General features: G+C 48.8%; 1 long non-coding RNA gene across 1 annotated transcript in view; it reads left to right on the forward strand.

The window, feature by feature from the left end:
• LOC129553149 (uncharacterized) overlaps positions 1–23,091 on the forward strand; it is a 40,909-nt gene extending 17,818 nt beyond the window's left edge. The window contains exons 2-3 of the long non-coding RNA XR_008685399.2: positions 21,613–21,773; positions 22,691–23,091. This is a non-coding gene — a long non-coding RNA (uncharacterized LOC129553149). The remainder of the gene's footprint in view (positions 1–21,612; positions 21,774–22,690) is intronic.
• Positions 23,092–25,835: the final 2,744 nt, after the last annotated feature.

The raw sequence follows: 25,835 nt of genomic DNA on the forward strand, positions 1-25,835 counted from the left end.
TCTCGCGTCTGCGCCGCCGGGAGCCGGGCGTCTCTCGCCCCTGATAGCATTTCTTTTTCCCATCTGCAGTCCAGCCCAGGATGAAGTCTGTATTCAGTTGTCCTGTCTCTTTTCTCTCCTTCAATCTGAAACATTTAGTTCCTCCATCCTCTGTGCCTTTCGTGACCTTGACATTTCTGCAAAATCCAGGGCCATTATTTTGTAGAGCGTCCTTGTCCTTTGGTGTCGGTTTGTCAGCTTGTTTGCTCAGGATCAGACCCGGGTCCCGCATCTTGGCAGGGCTTCCCCGGCGTTGCTGCCCAGTCCTCCGCGCAGCACATCAGGAGGCACGTGAGGGCCAATGGTCCCAAATGAGCTCTTGGCCAAGCTGGGCTCTGCCAGATTTCTCTGCAACAAAGGTCCACTTTTCTCTTGTAGGATTAGCAAGCAATACGGAGGCTGAGCTTTGGACCGTGCATATACCCTGTCTACCCTGCACAAACCTCCCCCCACTGATGACTCTTACTTAAATCAATTTATGGATCCAAATGGTTTTCTAATTCCATCATTCCTTGATGATTCTGCCCTGATGACTCTCCAGCATCCACTGATGACAAAGGGATTAGTTTTTTACTACAAATGGTTGTCAAAGATGTTATAAACCCATCATTTCCTCTTCATTCATTAGCTGGCATTCTTCTCCAAGGACGGGCTTCCCTCAAACCCCTCCCTCTGCCCCATTTCCTTCCTCCCTCTTTCCTTTTCCCCTTCCTTTCTTTCTTTTTTCTTTATTTTACATTTATCAGGGGGAATTTGTGGGTCTTTTTTTTTTATTCAGCATGGTACGATCTGCTGCCATCATCATTCAATGCTCGATTGTCCCCTCCAAGTCAGTACTTACACTGCTCCGCAGCAGGCAGCAGTGACCTCCTGGCGCTGCCTGGCGTCCTTTCAATGTATCGTTCTTCGGTCACTTCCTTATTTTCCGCCAAAACCTGCTGTTCCAGGCTCATCTTGTATTTTTCTTATTCCCAAACTTGGGATTGTCCATTTTCCCAGATGGCCCTGGTTCCTAATCCTAAAGGAAATCAACCCTGAATATTCATTGGAAAGAATGATGAGGAAGCTGACGCTCCAATACTTTGGTCACCTGATGCAAAGAGCTGACTCATTGGAAAAGACCCTGATGCTGGGAAAGACCGAGGGCAGGAGCAGAAGCAGGAGACAGAGGGTAAGATGGTTGGATGGCATCACTGACTTAATGGACATGAGTTTGAGCAAACGCTGGGAGACAGTTAAGGACAGGGAAGCTGGCACGCTGCAGTGCGTGGGGTTGCAAAGACTTGGACACGACTAAGAGACAGAACAACAATAACAACATTTACAGCATGAGCTCATACTTTCCCCTCAAATTCCAGTTCAACACCACAGGAATTTTCTCCCTCCCATCTTTGTATGTCCCTTACTGAAAACCCTGACTTCCAAAAACATCAATGTGTTTGCTCATTGGCTCAGTGCTACAATAACCACAATGCAGTTTCAGACCTGGTGAGCCACAGCCAACCTATTGTATAAAGCTCGGTCTTTCCTTCCACTTCTGTTGCCTTTAGCTCAAGGGCAGCACGGCGTTTTGGCTGTGGTAAGAGGTGTTTCCATCTATTTCATGGGAAATAGATGGAAAAACAGTGGAAACAGTGTCAGACTTTATTTTTTTGGGCTCCAAAATCACTGCAGATGCTGATTGCAGCCATGAAATTAAAAGACGCTTGCTCCTTGGAAGGAAAGTTATGACCAACCTTGATAGTATATTAAAAAGCAGAGACATTACTTTGCCAACCAAGGTCCGTCTAGTCAAGGCAATGGTTTTTCCCGTGGTCATGTATGGATGTGAGAGTTGGACTGTGAAGAAGGCTGACCGCCAAAGAATCGATGCTTTTGAACTGTGGTGTTGGAGAAGACTCTTGAGAGTCCCTTATACTGCAAGGAGATCCAACCAGTCCATTCTGGAGGAGATCAATCCTGGATGTTCATTGGAGGGACTGATGCTAAAGCTGAAACTGCAATACTTTGGCCACCTCATGCGACGAGTTGACTCACTGGAAAAGACTCTGATGCTGGGAAAGGTTGGGGGCGGGAGGAGAAGGGGACGACGGAGAATGAGATGGCTGGATGGCATCACCGACTCTGTGGACATGAGTTTGAGTGAACTCCGGGAGTTGGTGATGGACAGGGAGGCCTGGCGTGCTATGATTCATGGGGTCGCGGAGAGTCGGACACGACTGAGCGACTGAACTGAACTGAACTGAACTGAAGAGGTGTTTTGGATTTGTTCTTTTTTCCTTCTCCGTGGTCTCAAGATACCACAATGATAGATCAATTTGCTGTACAGTTAGATTAATTTGATTTTATTTGTTTAATTTTAGAATTTCGCCCATTCTTCTGCTTCCTCTCTGGCTCTGCCTCCTACAGTTTCAGACAGTCTTCTGAGCTAAAATGCCAGGGTGGTGCTGGCGATGCTGCTGGGAGCTCCTTCTGCTCCAGGTTCCCAAAGTACGGGCTGCACCCTACCGGCTGAAGCAGAGACAATTTTCCAGACTTGGCATGAAATAACGGTAGACCACACCACGAGAAGTCCATTTTTTTCCGATTCCCCTTCCATCAGTGTATTATTTCAGAAAGCTTCAGGTTGGTGCTATTGTGGTTTTAATGCCTTTTTAGCAATCGCTGATCTCTGTAACAAAGAAAGAGGCTTCAGGCGCAGAACCCGAAGAAGACGATACTATGTAGACAGAAGACAAGACAGTTTTATCTGCTTGTTTCTCAGAGCCAGGCTGCCCGGCTTCCGATGGTAACCTTGCTGCTTCCCAGCTGTGACATTGGGTGGGGTTCTGTGCCTCAGTTTCCCCATCTCTGTACTTGAGACATGATGGGATCTCATCCTAAGGTTGCTCTGGGGCTGAACGAATTAACGTGAGTTCACAGCGATGTGCCTAGCAGAGCACCTGGCACATGGCAAGCACCAGTTCTATTCATTTTTATGAAAACTTGTTGTTGATGGGAAGTGATTCTAGCTTCCGTTCAGGATAGTGATGCAGCATTTCCTTTTAAGATTCATTTGGTTCAGTGAGCCAATTTAAAACAAAGATTAAGGTTAAAAACAATGGTCTGTAGATTTAGCAAAAATCATCAAAGCCCTGTGGTGTGAGGTGTGGCCCCTTCCCTGCGGGTTTCCTCGCTGCCCAAACCTCTCAATAAAATAATGCAGAGGAAAGAACGCTTGACGCTCCTTCCTCTTGCCCCTCCTTGCCCTCCTTTCCCATTCTCCATCTTGCCCTGCTCCCATCTCTCTCATCCTCACTCCTACCCTCCCCGGCTCCTTCCTCTCTCCTTCCCCCTCTCCTTCCGCAAATAATAAACATCCCAGCTAGTGCTGTGCCAGGTACCGTGGCTTCAGAGGGAAGTCGTGATGCCCACCCTCTTGGAATTCACAGTCCAGCAGGAGAGGCAGACTGGCAACCAGCTGATTGCTGCTCTATGGTAATGGCACTGACAGACGGTAGAGCTCAGCATGGCATGTGATTGGAGCAAAGAGGAGTGGGCTTGCCTCGCCCAGCCTAGGTGTCGGTGGGTGGGTCAGAGATGGTGGCTGAAGGCAGAGCTGCACCTTAAAGACCATGTAGGAACTATTGGAGTGAAGAAGACCGGGAACGTGGCCCTGACACAGAGCTTTGCCTGTGTAAACGTGTTCAGCCTTTGAGAGCACGCACCATGTGCTTATTCAGGAAAATATAAGCACTCAGGGTGACGGAGTGCAGGGAGCTGAAGCAGGAAGCTGGAGGGGTCTCCACGGGTCAGCGAATGAAAGAGCTAGAAGGTCAAGTCCAGAGCTAGGGTTTCATCCTGTACCACTGGAGAGCTGAGGGAGTTCAAAGACTAGCAGGACACGGTCACATTGCATTTGGGAAGATTATTTGGGTGCTGGGCCAGCTTGGGGGGGCAGGCCTGGAGACTGCACGTGGGAACGCTCTTAAGCCTGGCCCCACATCTGAGCTATCTGTGCTTCTGGCTCCCAAGAAAGAGATGCCAGGTGCAGTCTCAGCAAGGACCAGACCAGCTTCACCTGGCATGCTAACCCAGCTCGGCCACCCTCTGACTGGGCGATCTTGAACAAGTCACTTCCCCTTCAGGAGCCTCAGTGTCTTCATCTGCATGGTGGGCAGAATCTCACCCTCTCAGGGCCCACAGTGAAGCTCAGTCATGGCACCACAAGCGAGGGTCCTTCATGCCTGTGCAAGACTGTGTCCGTGCGTGGGGTGGGTGTTTGTACTCAGTCTTCAAACTCCAGAAGCACCTGACTGAGTCAAAGCCTTGACATGCTTCACTGCTGCCTGCTCCGGTACTCCACCCATTCCTGTCCTTTCCAGGAGATGCTCCAGGTCATGTCTTGGGGTTCACGCATCACTACTCTGTGCACAAAAGAGGTTGCCAGCACCTGGTGATGGCCTCCCTGAGCGCGGACACCTGCTCCTGAGCCCAGATGGTCGTACCTGGAGGACACTTACTTGGCTCCCTGATGCCATCTATGCTCTGACCTCCTCTCTGGGAGTCACAACACTTGCTCAAAAGTTTTCATCCACCCATCCCTTTGTTCATCTTCATTCAGCCTCATCCATCCATCCCTTTGTCCATCTTCATTCAGCCTCATCCATCCATCCATCCCTTTGTCCATCTTCATTCAGCCTCATCCACACAATCCATCCCTTTGTTCATTTTCATTCAGCCTCCATCCATGCATCCATCCCGTTGTTCAGCTTTATTCAGCCTCCATCCATCCCTCCATCCATTTGTCCATCTTCATTCAGCCTCCGTCCATCCCTCCATCCCTTTGTCCATCTTCATTCAGCCTCAATCCATCCATCCATCCATCCATTCTTTGTTCATCTTCATTAAGCTTCCATCCATCCATCCATCCTTCTGTCCATCTGCATTAAACTTCATCCACCCATCCATCCCTTTGTTCAACTTCATTCAACCTCATCCAACCACCCATCCCTTTGCCCATTTTCATTCAGCCTCATCCACCCATCCATCCCTTTTTCATCTTCATTCAACTTCATCCACCTCATTCTGATTCATCCACCCATCCATCCCTTTGTCCATCTTCATTCAGCCTCCATCCATTCATCCATCCATTTGTCCATCTTCATTCAGCTTCATCCACCCATCCGTCCCTTTGTCCATCTTCACTCAGCCTCATCCATCCACCCATCCCTTTGTCCATCTTCATTCAGCCTCATCCACCCATCCATCCCTTTGTTCATTTTCATTCAGCCTCATCCATCCATCTACCCATCCCTTTGTCCATCTTCATTCAGCCTCATCCACCCACCCATCCCTTTGTCCATCTTCATTTAGCCTCATCCATCCACCCATCCCTTTGTCCATCTTCATTCAGCCTCATCCATCCACCCATCCGTCCCTTTGTCCATCTTCATTCAGCCTCATCCGCCCATCCGTCCCTTTTTCATCTTCATTCAGCCTCATCCATCCATCCATTCCTTGATCCTCTTCAAACAGCCTCATCCACCCATCCGTCCCTTTGTCCATCTTCATTCAGCCTCATCCATCCACCCATCCGTCCCTTTGTCCATCTTCATTCAGCCTCATCCGCCCATCCGTCCCTTTTTCATCTTCATTCAGCCTCATCCACCCATCCATTCCTTGATCCTCTTCAAACAGCCTCATCCACCCATCCATCCCTTTGTTCATCTTAATTTGGCCTCATCTATCCATCCATCCTTTGTTCATCTTCATTCAGCCTCATCTACCCATGAACCTTCATGAGCCTGTTCTTTGTGCCAGGTGCAGTGCTAAGTTTTGAGGAAGGAGGGTTGAATGAGATGGACTTGTGTCTGCTTTCATGCACAGGGCGTTTGTTCAGGAAAATGTGTGTGTCAGGGTAGAGGAGTCCAGAGCACACGGTTTAGGGGGTTGAGAAATGAGGCTGGAGAGTTCTGCAGGGATTAAGGTACAGTCAGATGGGGGAGATTACCAGACAGAAGTGAACTAGAGCATTTTAGACTGTCACAGTATTAGGGTACAGTCAGATGGGGGAGATTACCGGACAGAAGTGAACTAAAGCACTTTAGACTGTCACAGTATTAGGGTACAGTCAGATGGGGGAGATGACCGGACAGAGTGAACTAGAGCATCTTAGACTGTCACAGTATTAGAGTACAGTCAGATGGGGGAGATGACCAGACACAAGTACACTAGAGCATCTTAGACTGTCACGGTATTAGAGTACAGTCAGCTGGGGGAGATGACCAGACACAAGTACACTAGAGCATCTTAGACTGTCACAGTATTAGAGTACAGTCAGATGGGGGAGATGACCGGACACAAGTACACTAGAGCATCTTAGACTGTCACGGTATTAGAGTACAGTCAGCTTGGGGAGATGACCGGACACAAGTACACTAGAGCATCTTAGACTGTCACAGTATTAGAGTACAGTCAGCTGGGGGAGATGACCAGACACAAGTACACTAGAGCATCTTAGACTGTCATGGTATTAGGGTACAGTCAGCTGGGGGAGATGACTCTACACAAGTACACTAGAGCATTTTAGACTGTCATGGTATTAGGGTACTGTCAGCTGGGGGAGATGACCAGACACAAGTACACTAGAGCATCTTAGACTGTCATGGTATTAGGGTACAGTCAGCTGGGGGAGATGACTCTACACAAGTACACTAGAGCATTTTAGACTGTCACAGTATTAGGAAGGAAGGAAACAGGGCCCAGCCGTCCAGGGAGAGATGATGGGATGTGTGGAGTGCTGGCAGTTGTGGGGAGGGGACCTCGTGGTTATATGGACTGGACAAGCTGATGGGCAGGATCAAAGGATCCTGAGGAGCGGCAGCCAGGGTGCCTGTAGGGCCTGAGGAAGGTTGGCTTCCAGGGGGCTCTGAGACCTCGGGGACACAGGGAACCACCTGTCTCAATGAGGAAGACCCAGGTTCAAGTCTTGGGTCTGCTACTCCCTGGCTATGGCCTCAAGGAAGTTAGCTCTCCTCTTGGATGCTCAGTCTCATGATCTCTAGGATGGGGATCACAATGGCACTGTCCTCTGGAGTAAGGATGACGATGGGCTCAGCATCAAAGGCCCAGCAGGGTGCCTGGTGCCCAGAGGCGCTAAATACATGTTAAGTTTGCCCTCCTTTCTCTCTTTCTTCTCACCGGTGGCCCCTGAGGTTTCCGGGACCCCTGAGGACCTTGCCGTAGCTGTGGCTCCTCCTACAGTTTCCCCAGCTGTAAAGTGGGCTGAGACTGGTGCCTGGCACCTGGAGAGCGCTGTCAGTGTTCGAGGTGGTTGTGGTTGCTGCAGCCTTGCAGACCCCCTTGCACGTCTGCCGAGCCTGGCATTTTGGCCCCATGTCCGTTGCTGACCTCACAGTTACCTCTTGCCTCTTCCCCAATATATGGTGGGCTTGAGTGCTTCAGAGCCTTCCCACAGGCTGCTTGCTCTGGCGGGCTCACCCTTCGCCCAGCTTCCCACAGCCCTCCTTACCTCTCTGCTTCAGCACTGGATCCCATCAGTCGGTTTTATTCTTTTCCTGATACTTGCCAGGATCTGGAAGGATCTTTCTCGTTTCTTCAGTTTGTCTGTTTATTTTGAGTCTCACTGTTAGTTCGGAGGTTCCAGAAGGCACAGGCTTGGTCTGGCTCCCGCTGCGTTCCCAGCTCATCATACAGAGCGCATAGTTGGCACATGGTGGGTATTTGTCGAGAGAAGGAAGAAAGGAAGGGAAGGAGGAAGGAACAGAAGAGGTGAAGGAGAGGAGAGGGCGGTGGCGGCGGGGAGCTCCAAACCTCCTCTGCTTCCCCCGCCATCCTGTCTTCAGATTTCAGTGATGGTTTTCACCAGAATTTCTTTTCTTCCTTGTTTTTTTTCCCCAAAGTATCTTCTTGTGGTATGAACACTTAAGTCAGACCAAGAAAGACAAATAACGTATGATACCACTTATATATGGAATCTAGAAAAGGATACTAATGAACTTGTTTATAAAACAGACATAGACTCACACATTTAGAAAGGGGAAGGGGGAGGGGGATAAATTGGGAATATGGGACTAACACATACGAACTATACATAAAGTAGATAATCAGCAAGAACATACTATACAGCACAGAGAGCTCTATTCAATAATCTATAATAACTTAGATAGGAAACAGGGATGAGATGGTTGGATGGCATCACCAACTCAATGGACATGAGTTTGAGCAAACTCCAGGAGACACTGAAGGGCAGGGAAGCCTGGTGAGCTGCAGTCTGTGGGGTCCCAAAGAGTCAGACATCAATGAGCAACTGAACAAGAACAATATGGGAAAAGAATCTGAAAAAGAATAGATATATGTATACGTAACTCATTTTGCCATACACCTGAAAAGAATACATTGTAAATCAACTATACTCCAACACACAAAAAAATTTGAAAAAAAAAAAAAACCTGAGATCTACTGTCCTCACAGATTTCAAAGTGCACAATGCACTAATCAGGGTCAGCTGCACACAAGGCTGTACAGATCCCTAGAACTCACTCATCTGGAAACTTGATATAGATACCTTGTTTAGCAACTCTTTTTGCCCTGGCCCTCGGGCCCTGGCACCCGCCATTCTGCTCTCTGTTCCTATGGATCTGACTCCTCTAAAGACCTCACGGAAGTGGACTCACGCCGTATGTGTCCTTCTGTGGTTGACTTATTTCACTTGGCACACTGTCCTCCAGGTTCATCCACGTTGTTGCAAATTGCAAGATTTCTTCTTTCCCAAGGCTGAGTGATACCTCATTGTATGTGTGTGCCACATTTTCTTTATCCATTTTTCTGTCCGTGGACATTTAGGTTGTTTCCACACCTTGGCTATTGTGAGTTTCCACACCTTGGCTATTGTGAATAGTGCTACAGTGATCATTAGGCTAAACATTTCTGCAAAGCAAAGGACACAGTGAACTGAATGAGAAGGCAGTCTACAGAATGGGAGAGAATATTTACAAAAACCATTGATCTGATAAAGGATGTATATCTGAAAGACATAAGAAACTTCTAGAACTCAAACTAGTAATCCGGTTTGAAAATGGGCTATTGAACGCACATTTCTCCAAAGAAGACTTACAAATGGCCAACTGGTATATGAAAAGATGCTCAATATCACTAAATCATCAAAACCTCACACCTGTCAGGATGGCTATTATCAACAAAACAAAACAAATGAAAAGAGAAAACATGTGCTGGTGAGAATGAGCAGAAACTGGAATCTTTGGGCATTGTTTGCAGGAATGAAAAATGGTGTAGCTATTGTTGAAAACCGGACTGAGGAACGCTGGGCTGGATGAAGCACAAGCTGGAATCAAGATTGCTGGGAGAAATATCAACAACCTCAGATATGAAGATGACACCACTTTAACGGCAGAAAGTGAAGAGGAACTAAAGAGCCTCTTGATGAAAGTGAAAGAGGAGAGTGAAAAAGCTGTTTAAAACTCAACATTCAGAAAACTAAGATCATGGTATCTGGTCCCATCACTTCATGGCAAATAGATGGGGAAACAGTGGAAACAGTGACGGACTTTATTTTGGGGGGGCTCCAAAATCACTGCAGATGGTGACTGCAGCCATGAAATTAAAAGATGCTTGCTCCTTGGAAGAAAAGCTATGACCAACCTAGACAGCATGTTAAAAAGCAGAGACATAACTCTGCCAACAAAGGTCCGTCTGATCAAAGTTATGGTTTTTCCAGTAGTCATGTACGGATGCCAGAGTTGGACCATAAAGAAAGCTGAGCACCAGAGAATGATGCTTTTGAACTGAAGAAGACCCTTGAGAGCCCCTTGGACAGTAAGGAGATCCAACCAGTCCATCCTAAAGGAAATTAATCCTGAATGTTCATTGGAAGAACCGATGCTGAAGCTGAAGCTCCAAAATTTTGGCCACCTGATGTGAAGAGCTGACTCACTTGAAAAGACCCTGATGCTGGGAAAGATTGGAGGCGGGAGGAGAAGGGGATGACAGAGGATGAGATGGTTGGATGGCATCACCAACTCAAAGGACATGTATTTGAGTAAACTCTGGGAGTTGGTGATGGACAGGGAGGCCTGGCATGCTGCAGTCCATGGGGTTGCAAAGAGTTGGACACGACTGAATTCAACTGTTGAAAACAGTATGGAGGGGCCTCAAGAAATTAAAAATAGGGACTTGCCTGACAGTCCAGATTCCTTGCTTCCGATGCAGGGGACATGGGTTCAACTTCTGATCCAGGAACCAAGATCCCACATGCCATAGGCATGGCAAAAAAAAAAAAGAGAGAGAGAAGAAATTAGAAATAGAATTACCATATGATCCTACCATCCCACTTTTGTGTATATGTGCAGAATTGAAACCAAGCTTTCTTTCGAAGTGGTCAGTACTCTCCTTCCCGACCTATCAATTGGCCAGAAGTCCCTGCACTTTCCCTCTATTCCCACTGCCCCTGGGCCTGGGTGCTTTGCTGGGGTGCTCAGGAATCAACTGCTGATGGGATTAACAATTCTGAACGCTCAGGAAGCTGTGGGTCACCAGGGATTTCAATTAACAAGGAGTCTCTGCCGTCACCTACTGGGCATCTGGGGAAGGGGCTTCACAGTCACCCAGTGAGCTCTTCCTGTTGTCCGGACTCTAATGAAAAAATACCAAGAGCATTATCAACAGCTATGATTTTATCAAATGACTACTCTATGTCAGACATTGTACCAGGTACTTTCAAAACATCATGTCTTAATATCCAACGATCTTGAAATGAGGCTGCTGTTATGTTGATGTATTTATACAGAGAAAGGAAAAATGGTCAGCTAGTGACGGCCAAGTCTGGATTCTCTCCCAGGTTCTCTGGCCCTAGAGTGGGGCTGAGCAGAGTCCTGGAGAAAGGCAGAGAGGCCGTGGGAGGGTGGGCAGGCAAGGCAGAAGAAAAGAGTGGAGGGCGGTAGAAGGTTCTGGAAACTACTCCTGCTGCCCTTCCCAGGGAAGTTCACTCCTGGTTTCTCATGCTGTCCCCAGACCTTGCTCTGAGCCCTCCTCAGACATCCTCCCAGTGCTCCTGGGCGTGCTCTCTTCCACTCCGACCACATGGGGGTGGAGAGCCTGAGCCCCTGTGCTCCAGGGAGCGTGGGGTGGGGGTGAGCCTGCTGCTCAGGGAGTCACGGGTGATCAACCTGGAGACGGGTGGGCAGAGCTGCACACAGGTTTGGATGGTCTGGGCCACCTCCTCACATTCTGGGGGCCTGCAGGTCAGGCTGTCTGAGTGGGTCCAGGGGCAGATTGCCCAGCGTGCTCTGAGGTGATGGCCGTGCCACGGGCAAGGGGGCATGTTGCTGATGCCGGGGACGCACAGTGCTCTTTTTCTGGCTCTGCCGCTTTCTAACTCTGTGAGCTTGGGTGGCTTCCTTCACCTCTCTGAGCCTCACTTTGCTGTTGGTTTTGTTTAGTTGCTAAGTCGTGTCTGGCTCTTTGCAACCCTGTGGACTATATGTAGCCCCACCAGGCTCCTCTGTCCATGGGATTTGCTGGGCAAGAATACTGCAGTGGTTTGACATTTCCTTCTCCAGGGGATCTTCCTGACCCGGGATTGAACCCACATCTCCTGCACTGCAGGCAGGAGACCCCAGTTCAGTTCCTGGTTTGGGAAGTTCCCCTGGAGAAGGGATAGGCTACCCACTCCAGTATTCTTGGGCTTCCCTGGTGGCTCAGATGGTCTCCCACAGTGCAGAAGACCTGGGTTTGACCCCTAGTTTGAGAAGACCCCCTGGAGTAAGGCATGGAAACCCACTCCAGTATTCTTGTCTGGAGAATCCCCATGGACAGAGGAGCCTGGTCATCTACAGTCCATGGAGTCATAAAGACTCAGAAATGACTGGGCAACTAAGCACAACTCAGCTCCTGCGTTGGCAGGCAGGTTCTTTACCACTGAGCCACCAGGGAAGCCTCAGTTTAACCTCCTGTAAAATGGAACCAATCCCAGTCTCTATCCCTTAGGACTAAATTTGGAATCGATTGAAAACACATAAACCTCTGAGGGCGTGGCAAGTGCTTGATAGGTGATATTGTGAAGGACCCCGCAGATGGACACACATCAGCCATGCCCACTGCCTCTGCAGAGCTGGGGAAACGGAGTCACTGGGCCAGGAAGTGCCTGCATCAGGCTTCAGCCTGAGTCACAGGCTGATGCTGGGAAAACTCCTTGCAGCCACCTCCAGAAATGCTTTGGGCCACAGTCTGCTGGCTTCAGGGCCTCCTTTCCTACCCCCACCATCGGCCAGGTCAGGCTGTTGTTCTTCAGTCTCCAAGTCGAGTCCAACTCTTTGCGACCCCATGGACTGCAGCATGCCAGTCTTCCCTGACCTTCACCGTCTCCCAGAGTTTGCTCAAACTCATGTCCAGTGAGTCCATGATGCCATCCAACCATCTCATCCTCTGTCGCCCCCTTCTTCTCCTGCCCTCAATCTTTCCCAGCATCAAGGTCTTTTCCAATGAGTTAGTTCTTCCCATCAGGTGGCCAAAGTACTGGAACTTCAACTTCAGCATCAGTCATTCCAGGTGAGGCTAATATGTGTCCGAGGAGTGAAGGAGGCTTTGGAATGGACACTTATAGATCCTTATAGCTAGGGAAGCTGAGCCTGGGAAGGGGGAGGTGGTTTCCTTGGACCATGCAGCCGTGTTGGGGTAGGACCCTGACTTGCCTATAGGGGCATCCATCAGAAAAGAAACCTGCTCTTGTGGCTGAACTCCCTCTGGGCTGGCTCACATCTCCAGTGCAGCCATGGGATCAAAGGCGAAGCTGCAGGAAGCCCTTCCCATCCCGACTTCCCTAGAACTAGGACACGCTTTGACGTCAGCACATCCACATTCTTGCCCTCCAGCCCCAGGGTGGGGGCACTGATTTCCTCCCACCAGCCTTGGCATCACAAACAGGAAGCTGGGTCATGTGGGTGGATCGGGCCAGGGCACAGGGAGGAGAGGGGCGGGAGTCCAATCTGGGCATCAGCTCCCAGCCTGTCACCCGAGGAGGGCCAGGGGGTCCTGTTACACTGTGTCCTCGGGCCACACTGTTCCTCAAGCACTTGCAAGGGGCCTTCAGGGACTCGTCCTATTTGGTCTTCACAAACTACAAAATTCACTGATTACGACTCTTTGTTGTTGTTCAGATGCTAAGTCATGTTTGATTCACGGCAACCCCATGGGCTGAAGCATGCCAGGCTTCCCTGTCCTTCACCATCTCCCGGAGTTTGCTCAAATTCAAGTCCATTGAGTTGGTGACACCCTACAACTATCCCATCTTCTGTCTTCCCCTTCTCCTCCCATTTTCAGTCTTCCCCAGCATCAGGGTCTTTTCCAACGAGTCAGGTCTTTGCATCAGGTGGCCAAAGTGTTTGAGCTTCAGTTTCAGCATCAATCTTTCCAGTGAATATTCAGGGTTGACTTCCTTTAGGATTAACTGGTTGGATCTTTAAGTCCATATCTGAATGGTCTAGTGGTTTTCCCTACTTTCTTCAATTTCAGTCTGAATTTGGCAATAAGGAGTTCATGATCTGAGCCACAGTCAGCTCCTGGTCTTGTTTTTACTGACCGTATAGAGCTTCTCCATCTTTGGCTGCAAAGAATATAATCAATCTGATTTTGGTGTTGACCATCTGGTGATGTCCACGTGTAGAGTCTTCTCTTGTGTTGTTGGAAGAGGGTGTTTGCTATGACCAGTGCGTTCTCTTGACAAAACTCTATTAGCCTTTGCCCTGCTTCATTCCGTGCTCCAAGGCCAAATTTGCCTGTTACTCCAGGTATTTCTTGACTTCCTACTTTTGCATTCCAGTCCCCTATAATGAAAATGACATCTTTTTTGGGTGTTCTAGAAGGTCTTGTAGGTCTTCATAGAAACGTTCAACTTCGGCTTCTTCAGCATTACTGGTTGGGGCATAGACTTGGATTACTGTAATATTGAATGGTTTGCCTTGGAAACAAACAGAAATCATTCTGTCATTTTTAAGATTGCATCCTAGTACTGCATTTCTGACTCTTTTGTTGACCATGATGGCTACTCCATTTCTTCTAAGGGATTCCTGCCCACAGTAGTAGATATAATGGTCATCTGAGATATGACCTAAATAAAATCCCTTATGATTATACAGTGGAAGTAAGAAATAGATTTAAGGGACTAGATCTGATAGATAGAGTGCCTGATGAACTCTGGATGGAGGTTCGTGACATTGTACAGGAGACAGGAACCAAGATCATCCCCATGTAAAAGAAATGCAAAAAAGCAAAATGGCTGTCTGAGGAGGCCTTACAAATAGCTGTGAAAACAAGAGAAGTGAAAAGCAAAGGAGAAAAGGAAAGATATAGGCACCAGAGATCAAATTGCCAACATCCGCTGGATCATGGAGAAAGCAAGAGAGCTCCAGAAAAACATCTATTTCTGCTTCATTGACTATGCCAAAGCCTTTGACTGTGTGGATCACAATAAACTGTGGAACATTCTGAAAGAGATGGGAATACCAGACCACCTGACCTGCCTCTTGAGAAACCTGTATGCAGGTCAGGAAGCAACAGTTAGAACTGGACATGGAACAACAGACTGGTTCCAAATAGGAAAAGGAGTACGTCAAGGCTATATATTGTCACCCTGCTTATTTAACTTATATGCAGAGTACATCATGAGGAACGCTGGGCTGGAAGAAGCACAAGCTGGAATCAAGATTGCTGGGAGAAATATCAATAACCTCAGATATGCAGATGACACCACCCTTATGGCAGAAGGTGAAGAGGAACTAAGAAGCCTCTTGATGAAAGTGAAAGAGGAGAGTGAAAAGTTTGGCTTAAAGCTCAACATTCAGAAAACAAAGATCATGGCATCTGGTCCCATCACTTCATGGGAAATAGATGGGGAAACAGTGGAAACAGTGTCAGACTTTAGTTTTCTGGGCTCCAAAATCACTGTAGATGCTGATTGCAGCCATGAAATTAAAAGATGCTTACTCCTTGGAAGGAAAGTTACGACCAACCTAGACAGCATATTTAAAAGCAGAGACATTACTTTGCCAACCAAGGTCCGTCTAGTCAAGGTTATGGTTTTTCCCGTGGTCATGTATGGATGTGAGAGTTGGACTGCGAAGAAAGCTGATTGCTGAAGAATTGATACTTTTGAACTGTGGTGTTGGAGAAGACTCTTGAGAGTCCCTTGGACTGCAAGGAGATCCAACCAGTCCATTCTAAAGGAGATCAATCCTGGGTGTTCATTGGAAGGACTGATGCTAAAGCTGAAACTCCAATACTTTGACCACCTCATGCAACAAGTTGACTCACTGGAAAAGACTCTGATGCTGGGAGGGATTGGGGGCAGGAGGAGAAGGGGACGACGGAGAATGAGATGGCTGGATGGCATCACCGACTCGATGGACATGAATTTGAGTGAACTCCGGGAGTTGGTGATGGACAGGGAGGCCTGGCGTGCTGTGATTCATGGGGTCGTAAAGAGTCAGACATGACTGAGTGACTGAACTGAACTGAACTGATCTTTAAGTCCAAGGGCTCAGTGAAGCCACTGACATGAGTGAGGGAGGGCTGTGGCGAACACCTTTCAGTTTTACCTCCATCAATAAAATGGCCTTTCTGAATGAAAACATAAGAAGTCTTCTCTAGCACCACAATTTAAAAGCATAAATTTTCCAGTACTGAGCCTTCTTTATGGTCCAACTCTCACATCCACACATGACCAGTGGAAAAGCCATAGCCTTGACTAGACGGACCTTTGTTGGTAAAGTGATGTCTCTGGTTTCTAACATGCTGTCTAGGTTGGTCATAGTTTCTCTTCCAAGGAGCCAGTGTCTTTTAATTTTGTGGCTGCAGTGATTTTGGAACCCAAGAAAATAGAGTCTGTCACTGTTTCCACTGTTTCCCCATCTATTTGCCATGAAGTGATGGTATCAGATGCCATGATCTTAGTTTTTTGAATGTTGAGTTTTAAACAGCTTTTTCACTCTCCTCTTTCACCTTCATCAAGAGGCTCTTTAGTTTTTCTTCACTTTCTGCCATTAGAATGGTGTCATCTGCATATCTGAGGTTGTTGATATTTCTCCCAACAATCTTGATTCCAGCTTGTGCCTCATCCAACCTGGCGTCTCACATGATGTGCTCTGCATAAAATGACGGTTTTTACTGATGAAAAGCAATGGCTACCCTGGGTTCGGCACTTACTCTGGCCTTGTGTTTTATGTCTCTCACTTAATTCTCATAATCCTCTTATTTTCATTTAGCAGATGAGGAAACTAAGGCATTGGCAGGTTAAGTCAAGTAGGTCTGCAACAGTGGGGGAGTGGGCAGGGCGGGGACGTGGACCCTGGGTGTCTGGCCTGGGGCTGTTACCAGGACCCCCAGTGGATGCAGCCTCCTCCCCGTCTCAGCCTCTGCCAGCACAACGTTGGAAAATGCAAATCTGATCGTGTGTCTCCTGGGTTAATCCCTTTCATGGCTCCCCTTTAGCCCAGGGACAAAAATCCATGCTGTAAGGATGACATGTTGCACCCCTTTCTTCCTGCTGCCCCACCTCCCCGGCCAGCTTCCCTGCTTTGAACGCCCTGAGCCACTCTCGGTACACTGAAACTACCCTCACGTTTTCACCACGACTGCATTTTATACAGGAGGGATCCGCAGACGGAAGAGGGGGTAGAATGTGGATCATATCACAGCACCCATGAGGGGCAGAGGCCTGGCAGGTCCGAAACCTTCCAGAGCTCCCCAAGGCCACAGGACAGAGAAATGACCAGGGGCCTCTTCCCAAGGCAGCTTCCTGGCCCAAGTTGGGAATGCAGGGGAGAGGCATGGCGGTAGTTGCTAGTGAATTCCCTGGGACGTCTGAGCACCTCCTTCCCAGCCCTCCACAGCCCCCAGGGCTGTCGGACTGGCCCCAGTGGTCACAGAAGCTGCAAGACCTGCTGGGGGGTTTTCCAGCTGGTGGGTCCTGCCCCCCCAGGGCTCCTGGCAGCCAGGCACTGCCTCGACTTCCTGCTCCTCTCTCGTGGGGTCGCGAAGTGGCCCCTCCATGCTTCCTTCCTCAGGGTCCTTCCCTCCCTTCAAAGGAGGGAACAAAACTAAGTAGGTTTGTTGCCCACGCCTGAGGACAGGCTGCTGCAGCCTGGAGGTCTCACACTTGACTGTGCCCCGGAGGGCATTCAGACCCTGATCACCAGGCCTAGCCCCAGTTTCTGGTCAGGAGGTCCATGTGGGACCTCAAAACATGCATTTTTGCTTGTTTGGTTTTGGCCTTTTTGTTTTTGCTTTTCGTGTGTGTGTGTGAAGCCATCTCATTTCTCCATAATTCCTTCAACTCAAAGTACAAATTCTCCAGATTCCTAAAAGGGGAAATTTAGGCTTATTGTGAGCCCCTGGTGGCTCAGACAGTAAAGAGTCTGCCTGCAGTGCGGGAGACCTGGGTTCGATCCCTGTGTCTGGAAGATCCTCTGGAGAAGGAAATGGCAACTCACTCCAGTATTCTTGCCTGGAGAATCCCATGGTCATGGGATCGTAAAGAGTCGGAGGCTTATTGTGTAACTTTAGCAACACCTGATCACTGATTTTTATGGAGGATTTATTTCTGGGTATTTTTTTCTGGACTTTTCAGCATAGCTGCTTCATTCTTCAAGTTTAGATGCTTCACACACAGTCAACCCTTTTTAGAGCAATGTGTGGGGACCCACGCTGCCCTGCCAAGGGAAGAATATTATTCCTATGGCACAAAGGGAAGTCACTGTGGGTCATTCAAGGTTAACCTTAATATAGGACTCTTTCAGTTCAGTTCAGTTGCTCAGTAGTGTCTGACTCTTTGCGACCCCATGAATCGCAGCATGGCAGGCCTCCCTGTCCATTACCAACTCCCAGAGTTTACTTATGTCCATCGAGTCGGTGATGTCATCCAGCCATCTCATCCTCTGTCATCCCCTTCTCCTCCTGCCCCCAATCCCTCCCAGCATCAGGGTATTTTCCAATGAGTCAACTCTTCACATGAGGTGGCCAAAATATTGGAGTTTCAGCTTCAGCATCAGTCCTTCCAATGAACACCCAGGATTGATCTCCTTTAGGATGGACTGGTTGGATCTCTTTGCAGTCCAAGGGACTCTCAAGAGTCTTCTCCAACACCACAGTTCAAAAGCATCAATTCTTCAGTGATCAGCTTTCTTCACAGTCCAACTCTCACATCCATACATGACCACGGGAAAAACCATAGCCTTGACTAGACGGACCTTGGTTGGCAAAGTAATGTCTCTGCTTTTTAATATGCTGTCTACGTTGGTCATAACTTTCTTTCCAAGGAGTAAGTATCTTTTAATTTCATGGCTGCAATCACCATCTACAGTGATTTTGGAGCCCCCCAAAATAAAGTCTGACACTGTTTCCACTGTTTCTCCATCTATTTCCCATGAAGTGATGGGCCTGGATGCCATGATCTTTGTTTTCTGAATGTTGAGCTTTAAGCCAACCTTTTCACTCTCCTCTTTCACTTTCATCAAGAGGCTTTTTAGTTCCTCTTCGCTTTCTGCCATAAGGGTGGTGTCATCTGCATATCTGAGGTTATTGATATTTCTCCCAGCAAACTTGATTCCAGCTTGTGCTTCTTCCACCCCAGCATTTCTCAGGCTAGGTTAAAAATCTCATTTGGGAAAGGGGACAGAGGATCTGAATAGAAATTTTTTTCCAATAAAGACATATAGACGGCCAATAGGCACACTAAAAGATGTTCAACATTACTAATTAGTAGGAAAATGGTAATAAAAAGTACAATGAAGTACCACCTCATGACTATTGGAATGGCTGTCATCAAAAAGGCGAGCAAGAGTAAGTGCTGGAGAGAATGTGAAGAAAAGGAAACCCTCCTATAAGTTGGTGGGAATGTAAATTGCAGCCACCGCGATGGAAAACAGTGTGGAGATTCCTCACAAAGCTAAAAATAAAACTACCATATGATCCAGCAACTCCACTTCTGGGTATCCATCTGAAGAATAGGAAAACACCACTTCAAAAAGATACATGTGTCCTCATGTTCACAGCAGCATTATTTCCAATAACCAAACATGGAAATAACTTAAATGCCCATTGATATATGAATAGTTCAAGAAGTGTGTGTGTACACAACATAATATTATTTCATCATATAAAGAGGAAACATTGCTGTTTGGAGTAATGTGGACGGACCTTGTGGGTATTATGCTAAGTGATATGTCAGATGGAGAAACACAAGTACAAATCAAAAGAAACAAAATAAGCAAGCCAAGCCAAATGAAGAGTCCCTTGGACGGCAAGGAGACCAAACCAGTCTCTAAAGGAAATCAGTCCTAAAGGAAATCAATATTCATTGGAAGGACTGATGCTGAAGCTGAAACACCAATACTTTGGCCATCTGATGCGAAGAACTGACTCATTGGAAAAGACCCTGATGCTGGGAAAGATTGCAGGCAGGAGGAGAAGGGGATGACAGAGGATGAGATGGTTGGATGGCATCACCAACTCAATGGACATGAGTTTAAGTAAACTCTGGGAGTTGGTGATGGACAGGGAGGCCTGGTGTGCTGTGGTCCATGGGGTCGCAAGGAGTCAAACAGGACTGAGCGACTGAACTGAACTGAACTGATCCTTGCATCTCCTCATATCTAGAGAAGCACTAAATTCCTTCACAGTGACATCAGAGTCTAACAAAAAAACCTTTTGTAAAATGAGTACTTCATGGTATTGAACTTCCCCTTCACCAAAACCTTATATTGACTGCTGTTTTGGAGCAGTCTCTCAGAGCTGAGGTGCTGCCTCCCGGGCTACAGTCCTCATTTTGCCCCAAATAAAATTTAACTTGCAACTCTCAAGTTATGCACCTTTTTTGTTTGCAAATATTATAAACAATGTTATCTCAAAAAAAAAATTCACTTGGTATCATGCTGTATCTCAGAAGACTTACATGATCGCTATTTGTTGACTTAAAAAAATATCCACAATCTAAAAGTTGAGAGTTATGTTTTATGCAGTGTGAATTTTGAGGACTTCAAATCTGGAGACAGCATCTCAAGTCACCCTGAGAGAAGTGCTCTGGAGGAGGCGAGGGGAGGAGCCAGGTTATATAGAAGTTTGCAACAAACGGCAAGTAGTCTGAACATCAAAAGATTAGTGTTAAAGAAAAACAGGTATCCCAAGTTAAGGAGTTTAGAGCTTTTCTATGTATGGGAAAATGCAAGAGTCTGAGCTCGCTGAAATCATTCTTTTCATTTGCATCTCTGCTCCCCTGGGCCAGTATCCCATTATTCAGTCCTGAGCGCCCCTGCAGAGTGGCTTGCAGTCCTGATGGCTGTCGGATGTTCTTCTCCTGCCTGAGTGTCCTAAGGGTTCAGGAGCTCATGTTGAGGCAAGTGCTCAGTCTTTGTGACCCCATGAACTGTAGCCTGCCATTCCTCCGTCTGTGGAATTTTCCAGGCAAGAACAGGAGCTCACATTGGAGGGCTGATGGCTGTGACATCCTTGTTTACCAATTTGGCAGGAAATACTCCATTTTTCACTAGCTATCACTGAGCACATTACTAAGACAGTTTGGGAAGATGGATGGTCCCAGGGGTGCTGTATGCCTGTGGTCAAAGGGCGTGGATTTCTAATATGTGCCCGGGCCGTGCTGCTGGCCAGGGACCACACTCTGAGAAGAGTTCGTCTACAAGAGGCCGGCTGGAGGGGTGGTTGGCTGGCAGGCAGCGGGTGAGCAGGGGTTCACCACACCTCACCAGGTACAGCTGTGCCTGCTTCCTTTTCCATCAAGAAAAGGGAACGACAATAGGTACATCTTCGAGTCTGAGTGACACATGGGAGGAAGGGACCAGAATTGTTCCCAGGTGGTGCAGTGGTAAAGAATATGCCTGCCACTCCAGGAGTCGCTGGAGATGAGCGTTCGATCCCTGGGTCAGGAAGATCCCCTTGGAGTAGGAAATGGCTACCCACTCCAGTGTTCTTGCTTGGAAAACTTCTTGCCCGGAGGAGCCTGCTGGGCTGCAGTCCATGGGGCTGGGAAGAAAGAGTTGGACAGGACTGAGTGCGCACACGTTTATTTTTCTTATCCACTCAGGAGTCCTTTTTCAGGCTGGCCCCTTCCACAGAATATTCGGGGCAAATACATCTGTGTTCCCCCTTGAGGCTCTTAAGCGCTGGTTTCCACAAGGACAGCGAGGGCTTTGGCCAGCACCCTGAGGTCTGTGAGAGGGAAGTACCAGCTCTGTCAGGCAGGAGCGGCTGATTCTCCTACTCCACTTGACAGATCGGGACACCGGGGCTGAACGACCACTGCTCACACCGCAGGGAAGCGGCAGAGAAGGGAGTCGGGACGGGTCTGAGTTTCCTGCTGCCCCGAGTGCTTCTGCGGGAGGCCACCGTTCTCCCCGCGGAAGGAGCGGTCCAGGCAGCGGGGACCCGAGGCCGCTGGGCGGTTTCTCGGGGGACGGCGCCCTCTAGTGGTCCGCGCGCAAAAGCGAGCCCGCCTGGCAGCCCCTCTTGGCCAGTGTTCTTTCCTTTCTTCTTCCCTGCCTACCACAGACACTTCCCGAGGCCTACTGAGTGCTCGCCGGGACACGCGAGGACTAACAGAGACACGGTGGCTGCCTTGGCCGCAGTTACAGTCCATCTGAGAGAACAGAAGTTACATACCCATGCGGATGCATTCGGTTGGCCAAAGAGATCGTCTGGGTTTTTACAGGGTATTGGAAACATCGAACCAACTTTTGGCCAACTCAGTTTGGGCTTCCCTTGTGGCTCAGCTGATAAAGAATTCGCCTGCAATGCAGGAGACCTGGGTTTGATCCCTGGGTTGGGAGGATCCCTGGAGAAGGGAAAGGCTACCCACTCCAGTATTCTGGCCTGGAGAATTCCATGGACTGTATAGTCCATGGGGTCGCCAAGAGTCAGACACGACTGAGCAACTTTTACTTTCACTTTCGTAGAAATACAGCTTGTATTAGAAATTCATGGAGGAACCATTCCAGGTGTGTGAGCCTGTGCCTGAGGCGCTGGCCTGTGGCTGGGTGAGCCAAGGCCTCTCTGGGATGAGAGGTTTGTTGTTCAGTCACGAAGTTGTGTTGGACTCTCTGGGACCCCATGGACTGCAGCACGGCAGGCTTCTCTGACCTTCACTATCTCCTGGAGCTTGCTCAAACTCATGTCCATTGAACTGGTGATGTCATCCAACCATCTCATTCTCTTCTCCTCCTGCCCTCAAATCTTTTCCAGCATCAGGGTCTTTCCCAATGAATGGGTTCTTCGTATCAGGTGGCCAAAGTATTGAGAGGCTTGACTAGGAGTTAAGTGGGAGAAGAGGGTGGAGGGGGAGTGAGCATCAGTGGGGAGATTTGGGCGGAAGACATAACATATGTGTAGGCTCTGAGCTGGGGATGCCTGGGGAGCCATGGGCTGGAGGAGTCCAGTCAAGCCGGGCAGCTGGGAGGGGGCACCTTCATGGGAGGAGAGCTGGGGCAGTGAATCTCACAGAGCTTTCTGAGCCCCAGCCAGCAGGTCTCTTGGGTGCTAGGTACATTAGGATGGTGTCAAGATTAAGGGTGTGTGGACTGTGGCTCCAAGTTGCCTGAGTCTGAATCCTTTCTCTGCTTTTGCCCGCCAGGTGACCTTTGGCAGGTTGCCGATGCTCTCTGAATGATTGGGATGTGCACACAGCCCTTGTAGTGAAGAAGGAATTCATAGGGCCTGGACTCCATCTTAGGCCTGTTCATGCTGATCATGATCAGCCACCTTTCCAATGGACTCTGAACTGTGTGTTTAGTGCCTACGAAAACGACAACAGAAGGATAAGACCCCCTCCAGACAGGGGAACCTTGAAGATTGTATCTAGGTTACTCATCGCCTAAGAGAAAACATACACTAATCACCGCTTCCTCCAGACAGGCCGTAAATTTTTCTGTATCTATCGGAGTGTAACCTTGAGCTATTGATTATTGGCTAACTGTTTGACTGTTTGAGCACATGAGCACATAGCACGTGAATGATGGGGTTACTGGGGTTGTGTTTTCCTTGGTTTATGTAAGTCTCAAGGAATTTGGGGTGGTGGGTTCAGACACGCACGCATGGGGTATAAAAGATTTTCATAAATGCTGGTCGGGGTTCTTGGCTAAGAGGAGACTCTGCCTTGGGCCTGCCGGTGTAATAAACTGCACTCCACTATCTGCATTGTCCTTCTGAGTGAGTTTGTTTCCCGGAAAGCATGGCTACAACAGTAGGGCTCCTGGGAGGGGCAAGAGCGTCTGCGCAGGGAACACGCCTGGAACAGTGCGGGGCCCCTGAGTGCTGGCGGATATTGTCACTGCTGTTGTCATGGGAGGATTCTGGGCTGGCATGACAAGATCAGAATCTCAGTGGGGGGGCGGGGACTCCAGCCTCTGATGAAGAAGGCTTGTAGGGGGTGGAAGCAGGGAGACGAGGAAGGGGCTGTTGCAGCCCTCCTGAGGGGGATGACAGCCACGTGAGCTGGGAGGCTCTGTCAGAGGACTAGACAAGACACACTGCCAGGATACTTAGGAAGTGAGGTCAACCCCGCTTGGTGGATGGATTGGAGATGGGTGTGGAGGGTGTCGACTTGAAAAACAGAAACAACCTAAAAGCTGAGAGTTGTTTTACTCAGGGGGAATTTTTAGGACTGCAAGGCTGGGAGACAGCATCTCAGGCGACCCTGAGGAACTGTTCCGAGACAGTGAGGGGAGGAGTCGGGTTATTTAGGAGCTTCGCAACAAGGGCAGGTAGTCTGAACGTCAGATTATTTGTTAATTCAAGTTACAGAATTTAGCGCTTTTCTGTGTATGGGAAGATGCAAGCGTCTGGGCTCACTGAAATCATTGCTTTCATATGCATTTCAGCTATGTGGGGCCAGTATCCTGTGTTTTTCCCATCCTAAGTTCCTCTGGACTCCCTGTAGGGTGTGGCTGCAGCCTGACTGATCACAGGGCTTCTTCTCCTTCTTGAGTGCCCTGGAGGACTGGAATCGCTGATGACTCTGACATCCTTGTTTATTGATCTGGCAGGAAATATTCCAATTATCAAGGGTGAAAGAGAAAGGGTCCAACATGATTCCCATGATCCAGGACTTCACAACTGGCTAGAACAGGAGATGAGGCCCAGGGGGTTGCTGTTTGATTGACAGATTGAGTGATTGAGTGATGGGGAGGGTGCTGGACCATCCAGGGTCAGATTGCGGTTCCTGAATGTGGGCTGGAGGAGCTGGCCAGGAGACACTCTGGTGTCTGCTGGGTCCAGAGCTCGGAGAGTGGCCCGGGTGAGACAAGGTTTCAGGATCACCCTCAAGCGGTAGTCAGGATGGCCGAGAGGTCTAAGGCGCTGCGTTCAGGATCACCCTCAGAAGTGCCCTTATTAAAGCTGGGGGTGAGGATGTGGAGGTGGGGTACCCACCCCCACCCCCACAGTGGCTGGTCATGCAGGAACAGAGGGAAAGGACCCTGGGGCTAGAGTCTCTGGATCTGCCAGCGCCTGGCCCGGAAAGGTGCATCTGTCTGCTGGACTCCAGTGCTCCTCCCTCCGTGGCACCGCTTGGCCTCAGTCCACTGTGTACTTTGCCCCTGTTTCTTTTAGATGCTCCTCCCTGACACCTTCTGCCATCGCGTGGTCATCCCGGTAACATTTGCTTCCTTGCCTGGCCCTCTGGTTCCAGGCCCTTCCTCTGTGTGCCCTGCTCTGCTGACACCCCTGGCAACTCTCCATGCTTTTCATCCTTCCAGCCCCCAACCCCTTCCCCCGAGGAGGCCTCTCCCCTGAGGTCATTCAGATGGGAGTGTTTGGGTTTTTTTAAATTGTTTTGGCTACACTGGTCTCTGCTGCTGTGCGTGGGCTTTCTCAAGTCGCAGCGAGCAGGGGCTACACTCTCGCGTGGTGCTCAGGCTGCTCACTGCCGTGCCTTCCCTTGCTGTGGAGCCGGGGTTCTAAGCATGTGAGCTCAGTAGTTTCAGGCTTAGTTGCTCCATGGCAGGTGGACTCTTCCTGGACTAGGGATTGAAGACCTGTCCCCTGCATTGGCAGGCAGCGTCTTAACCCCTGGACCAACAGGGAAGTCCAATGGGAGTGGCTGGATTTTGTAAAACTCATGGATCCCGGGGTAAGTCAACGGAGTGGATGTCTTCCTTGATTCCCCGAACCTCTTCAGGACCTTCTCAGGTCAGTTCAGTTCAGTTCAGTCACTCAGTTGTGTCCGACTCTTTGCGACCCCATGAATCACAGCACGCCAGGCCTCCTTGCAAAACACCTGACTCGTTTGAGCTCTAGGTGTTCGACCACCCCCACCTTTCCCTTTGCTCTTCTCCGTCCTTAGAGTCAGCCTCCTTGACCAAACTTCCATCCCACCCCTTCTCTGAAACTTCATGGAGAGTTTTAAACCCTGGGGTCTACCTGTTCACGGGAAGCGTCTCCATCTGCTGGCCATCGGGCAGGTCCAGTGCCTTGGCCATTCCTCGTCCTCCTTGTGTCCCTGGATTTGACATTTCTTTCGGTTCTGTCAACTTTTACCTTATGTATCATGGGGTCATGTCATTAAGAACGTGAAGACCTGGAACTATTACAGCTTCCTAATAGACTAAACCTTTAATCGTATGAAATCACTCTCTCTCTTATAGTCTTTGTTTTAAAGTCTACCTTTGGGGGATGTTAGTACATCTACACTTTTGACTCTTGTTTGCATGATGCTTCTCTTTCTATATTTTTATTTTCTACCTTTCTTAACCTTACATTTGTTTTTTTTTTTTTACATT

The sequence above is a fragment of the Moschus berezovskii genome, chromosome 18, assembly GCF_049115385.1.
Source record: "Moschus berezovskii isolate FMDL1 chromosome 18, NW_MosBer_1.0, whole genome shotgun sequence".
Classification (NCBI taxonomy): Eukaryota; Metazoa; Chordata; class Mammalia; order Artiodactyla; family Moschidae; genus Moschus; species Moschus berezovskii.